The 6,853-nt window shown below is 28.5% G+C and overlaps 1 protein-coding gene across 1 annotated transcript in view; it reads right to left on the reverse strand.

Annotated features, from left to right (window-relative positions):
- Nucleotides 1-6,853, reverse strand: part of LOC105298436 (neurobeachin-like protein 1) — a gene marked incomplete at its 5' end in the record, with an annotated part of 29,432 nt that continues 22,579 nt past the window's right edge. Inside the window, one exon of the mRNA XM_011369707.2 lies at nt 1-5,055. The remainder of the gene's footprint in view (nt 5,056-6,853) is intronic.

The raw sequence follows: 6,853 nt of genomic DNA on the forward strand, positions 1-6,853 counted from the left end.
TGAAGAAAGTAACATCACTTTTTAATTTGACTCAAACCCATTTCCATGTACAAAGCTAATTTATCATGTACAAAATAAATGTACATTTTTAAAAACCATTAGAATACAAATTTCCAAAGGACTAAAAAAAGTGCAAATTTTTCAATTATCTTCAATCATGCTATACAGAAAAAAAATCAAACATTAGCTCATATACACACATTGGAAAAATTTTAAAACAGAATTCAATGTAACAAAACAAAACAAAACATATATCTTATACATTTAATTTTAAAAGGATGAGGAAGAGAAGAATGTATTGCACCAAATAGTAACTTCATTATAATGAGAACACTAATCAAAATTATTTACACATCTTTATTGAGTCTAAAACTCCCAACTTTAAAACCTTTTTGGCATACAAATATTCACTGCGTCAGTTTGCAGTCAATAATTAGATATAAATAAGGCTTAATATTCTTTTTCATGGTCAATTCCAGTATTGAAGAAGGAACGTTTATGATAACTACATAACTTTTTGAATTAAATATTTAAGTATAAGCACAATTTGCAAATTTTTTAACATGTAATTCTGAATTTTCAGCTATCCTCCTTTAAATTGACTGTGTACATACACACACACACACATGCATTCAAATTACTGTCACCCTCTGTGTTAACACTGAAATGCTCCTATTTAATCTGGGTCTTACAAAAACTTCTATAAGAGACAAATCATTTGATATTTTTCTGTCTTAATGGATTCACTTCTATAGCAATGCATTTCATAGAAAATGACTGGCTAGACCTGATTCCTTTTTGCATTTTTTTTCCTCCAAGTCTTTAAAAGCAAATAGTTGGGGAGAGGAAAGTCATACCTGTTAGGAAGAGAACAGACCAGCCATAGTTTTCTAACAATTTTTCTTATGTAAAACTAACTACAAAATAAACACTAACCACAAAAAAAAATTGGTTATCGTACTTACAAATCAGAGAGCAATAAAAAACAGTAAGAAAAAAAGTCTAAAATGTAAAAGGTTTTTAATAGTAAGATCTACTGTAATATGCCATAATTTTGGAAGAAGTATAAATTATTTTAATTAATTTGAAAGTTATCTAAAAAAATCAATCAACATCTCAAAGGAATAAATAAAATTATTCACTTTAATCCCAATATAAGAAACCAAGAGGTTGAAATTCTTCAGTTAAGTCTGGCAACTGATAATCTCCTTACCAGAACCACTTTCTAAACTGTTTATCGATTAATATAATTTTAGCATTTTGAAGAGCAAAATAATAATGTTTATCGCAGATAATTTTCTTTCCTTCAAAATGCATGAGGAGTATCTGTTGAATTTGCAGGTTGAGCCCACTAAATCTTAAACCACATTGCACATATAACACAGGAAAATGTTTCCAAGAGAAGGAACATCAAAAACAGCATTGTAACATTAACTAGTTAGTATACTGGTGACCAGAGAACCTTTAGTTTTAATCATGTTGAAATATATTATTACCAAAATAAAATTTTAAAAGATCTAATTAGAATAAGGCTTCTTTTTTTAAAGTTTCTATTTTAATCAATAAAATATAATTTTATTTTTCAATCTCACCTAAATCCTAATTTGTTTTCTTATTCTCAAATTACAATACTATTATTATAATAGTATTACAAATAGCTAATCATTTTGTACACTCAAAAATAGTTATAAATTTTAAATAATGAGATAGCCATATTATAAGTGAAAACACAGACACACACAAACACACACCCCCAAAACTCCACTAACAGTCAACTTTGAAAAATAAATGAGTAATTCTTTCAGTGACAAAATTGAGTTGTTTTGTTATTATGATAATATTTGCCAAATAAGTTTCCAAGGAAACGTATTAAAACTATACCACAGAAAACAAATGTTGAGTTAGTGACTTTCTACTCATTCTTTTCCTTTGACTTTCAATTCATAGGATTATAGGCATTAATACAAAAGTAAATACAGTTGTATCTTTTTTCACTACAGCCATTAGGTTTGTAGGTCCAAATCCTGCAATGTGTTTAGAAATCATCCACATGTGACAGATGTCAGTGAGATAATCTAAGAAGATGTATCCGAAGAATTACTACAATGTGCCAGAAAAGTATCTGATATACAGCCACTTTTACGCAAGGTTCTTATTCTGAAGAAAAAATTAACTCCTATAATCTAGGATTGCCTTATATTTTCAATGTAAAAAAAATGAATTATTTCTAACACAGACTTAAATATCTTAAATATTAATGCTTTATTTTCTGTAATACTAGGATTTTTTGTAGAGGAATTAAAGATTATTTCCATACACAGACTATACCTACAAAAGTCATCAGAAGTAGAAGAAATTTATCCAATTTTTTGTTTTTGTTTTTTTTTAGGTGAGGCAACCCTTGGTTGACCTCACAGATTGCAAGGACCTTGTCAAGTTTACGATCCCTTATTTTTTTTATTTTTTTTTACAGCACCTGGTCTTCCTAGGTGGTCTCCCATCCAAGTCCTACCAGGCCCGACCCTGCTTAGCTTTCAAGATCAGACAGGATTGGGCTGGGTAGTTCAGGGTAGCAGGCCATAGACTATCCCATGCTTTTTAATGAGGAAAATTCTATTGATTACTAGCTTTAAGGTTACAAAATATCCAATTCTATTTTTTAATCAAGCATTTTGTTATTCATGCTTTTTATTAATACTTAAAAATGTTACCTAATTCAAATATACAAATATTCACTGATAGTCACTAGGAACTAATAAAAGCAAACACTTTTTTGAAAGTAACTATTAGTTATAATTTTCAAGCATGAAAGGTCTGAAGAGGGTTTATAATAACGCAACTGAAAAGGAAATTTGGTTGTTACTATGGCGTGAAATACAAAGATAAGAAGCCAATCAAATTTTCAATAAAATGTCTCCAAAATTAATGATCAAAACTACTTTCAAATAAATCTGTGAATATAGATCTGATTTATAAAAATGAATAGATATAATTTCTATAGAGTAAACTATTTTAAGATTTAATATAATAATCTTGATACACAATTTATTTTGTACCAAGAATATGAAGTAAAGAGATTCAGAAAGTCCAGAATAGTGCCTAGACTTCTGTGTATTTCTAAAATTTCATGGACAATTCTGATCTGCAATTTCAATTAAGAAACACTAGCCTAGAAAATGCTAGATTCAAATTAAAGAAGTAAGGGTGTGGCCGATGTTTCACTAATGCTGAAACGATAACGGGATGACTGATACAATATACTGCTGATGCTTAATGTCATGAATAAAAAGTACCACCAGGACTTTGATGCAGGAAAACTCTCCAGAACAATGTTCTGCATAGGGTCAAGTTTAAAACAAATCAAATGTCCAGTATATAAAGAAATGAATTAGGTAAAAAGAATATCGAGAATGGATATTTGTTGAGAGTGATAAAAATGTTTAAGACTGGTCATTCACTGGGAGAGAACAGTTTTAGCTGATGAGAGAAACAGTAATTAGGACAAGTTATGTGTCTGGCTGATAAAAGAAAACAACAGATTAGATTTAGAAAAGAAAAAGAATATATTTCATTTTTTATATCAGTCAATAACTATACTGTAAAGACAGGTTTAAGAACTTACATACGGAAGACAAGTTTGGTGATGTATTTGAAGAGATGAACCTTCACACACACACACACACACACACAAACACACACACATTCACCATATTATGTCCTTTAATATTTATATATTTTTATTTAATATAGTCCGTGCACTTGCATCTTTTCATTGGAAAGGTGATAAAGACAATGCTACTCATTTTATAAATATAATATAAAAGGAGCTAACCTCTTTAAATTCCATTAAAAGATTTCCATTAATGATTTCTTTAGTAATAATAACATAAAATATTCTTAAAAGCAAAGGCCATGAGTCTATCATTAAATAAAAATCTGGTATTCAAATTAACAATTTTCTCTGCTTATTCTTATTTAAGCAAAATACAAAAAATCTTAGGTTAAGATTTAAATTTCATATCTAAATTCTAATTAATTATGAGGACACACTTATTCCTTCAGAGACATAAAATTGATTTTCAATACCAGTTCTTTGAAGGGGAATTTTTATGTGCTTTACATTTGAGGAGAAAAAAAAAAAAGAAGCCTCATTGATGTTCCTTGCTAATGACTAATGAATACTTGGCATTTTCTCTCCTACGAAAAGATGTAATCTAAAAATAGCACTGAGACCTAAAGAAAATTGATAGAAACTTACTCATAGCTGACATGAGCTTCACAAACTTAAAAGATTTTAAACCAACTGGCCAAGTTTCATTTTCATATACTTCCTAATTTTCATGCCATGATCTATTTTATCTTCTCTCCTTCAATTTTATCTAAGTAATGACAGAATGCTGATTGGGAAGAGCTGAAAAAAATCTTATAAAGCTTCTTTACTCTCTAAGTGAGCACAGATATTATAAGTTTTCACACTTAACCTCCTTTTCTAGAAAGTAAAATCATCATCTTAATATAAATCTCTCATCACCAGGATGCTGAGATTTTTATTTTCATCATCACCAGTGTTAAGAAACAAAAGCAGATGAAAAGTTCTGCAGACAACAGACTTTGCAAATCTTAAGTTGAGATATCGTATTCTTTACTGAAATGTCCACTTGGTATTCCATTCTAATATCTCCCATGATACAATACAGAAATAATTTCTATGGATAACATCTAAATATACCAGAATTCCCCAAAGTATATCTTTTCAGTGATTTTACCTAGTGATTTTTAATTCAGTGGGCTAAACTGTTTAAAAAAAGAATATATTATTCGGCCAATAGTTCTACTATATTTAACAGATAAACTTTAAGTCCCATTCCTCTAAACCATTTCTAGTATTCTCAAAGATTTTCCTTAAAATTCTACATTTTGGGTTTTTACTTTTGGGCAAGTAATATAAGGTATAATTCTACTGCTCTGAACATCTAGTGTTAATCTATTTTAGTGTGAACAAAGCTTCTTCCTACTTGTGCTATAAAATGAATACTGCTTGTTCAGTTTCTCCATCTAAAAAGAAGCAAAGTAAAACATCATAAATTCAGGAATTTTTCCCTGATAATCTAAGTTAAACTTTTTTGTTTAACAAAAAATAATTTCTAAAACCAATATTAAGTAGCCTTAAAAATTAAAAAGGTATTCTTACACCAAAAATCTCTGGATAAATAAACAAAAGAAAAATATCCAAGTTTTGATTTAGAAACAGTTTTAAAAAAATCAACACCTAAAATACCCCAAGTCAATCATTTCCATTCTGTTGACTTGAAACTTCCTTTAAAAAGTACAATAGAGAAAGCAATTAGGGAGATTGTTGTATAAACTATTTAAATGTCTAACCAATGTAATGTGTACTTAAAACTAATAAATGAAATTTTTAAAAAGTATGGTAAAAATTAAAATCAGATAAAAAACTAATAGAAGCAATAAATCTCAATGAATCACAATTATCTCTGAGATATTTTCACCATATGTTCCTTAAGTCTTCAAAAAGGATAGCTTCACATTTACATATGTTCTATTTTATACTTGCTGTATTAGTTTATTTCAGTGTTATTTATCTAAAACATAACTGTTTCTTACTAAATAGAAAAGGACTTTAAATAATTGGGAAAAAATTTTTTCTAGTATAACCTTTTATTAGTCCTGACTCCAATAGATCAGATCTATTCAAAAAGCTTCCCTAAACAGAATCCTTTACTTATAAATTTTTCACTCACTCATAGAGTTATAAAGAAAAAGGTACTAGGTATTGTGGGCAACAGGAGAGAAGAACTACAAAGGGAAAAATTCTCAAAGATTCAATTAGATGTAAGGAAATCTATGACTTATGAAATGAAAAAGAATATTATTATTTTAAGAAGCTATTATCAGTGTGAAGTCTTTTTTTTTTCTGATCACAGACTCCTTTAAGAAAGCCACTCAAGTATTCAGTACTGAAAAACTGCAGTTAACACACAAAATTTTTACACAGTTTCAGGGGATTCATAAATTCCCCCAAACCCATGGACTCTCAGATTAAGGACACTTATAGTTGTAAAAGCTCTCTGATCTAACTCAAAAGATGACTTTATAAAAGCACTGTTTAACAATCTTTTTTAATTCCAAAATACATCTATCAGCCTTTTTACTATAAAATCTTGAATAGTAAAGCATAATGTAACATTTAGCTATGTATAATGAAATAATTATAACTGTAAAAGTTATATATAACATGAAACAGAAATATGTATTTTTTAAAATTACTATATCTAAATGACTAGTTTAAGTTATACATATCTTTTCAATTCATTCATCAATCACATGGAAGTCCTACGTAAAAATGTAGCATATTTGGGTATCAGTGCTAAGTCTTCTAATTATCAGGGGAAAACATAGTATTTGATTAGTAAAGAAAAAGTTAAGAAATTTCTAATTTTGCAGATATACATTGTGCTGTAAATGCTACTTAAAGGGCCCAAATGTCAAAATCATAATCAGCATTTTTCTTTAATTACACCACTAATGAAATACATCTGCAAAATATACCTCATTTCTCTATAATACATTTCAATAAATTCTCATTAGTAATGTGCTAAGTAGTAGTGGAATGAGCCAATATACCAGTTTCAATCAATAGTCTTATTTTCAACGTATCATGAAAACCTGGAATTTATACTGAGTTTTGAAAATCCAAGTATGCAACAGATACCATTAAAATATTACCTCCAATCAGGAGTTACACAAATAAATTTATGTATTTTTAAATATGATGGTCAGTAAATAGACAAATTATTAACTAAAGAATGTATTAAAAGCTATGTCTCTCAAT

The sequence above is a fragment of the Pteropus vampyrus genome, unplaced genomic scaffold (genome assembly GCF_000151845.1).
Source record: "Pteropus vampyrus isolate Shadow unplaced genomic scaffold, Pvam_2.0 Scaffold152, whole genome shotgun sequence".
NCBI lineage: Eukaryota > Metazoa > Chordata > Mammalia > Chiroptera > Pteropodidae > Pteropus > Pteropus vampyrus.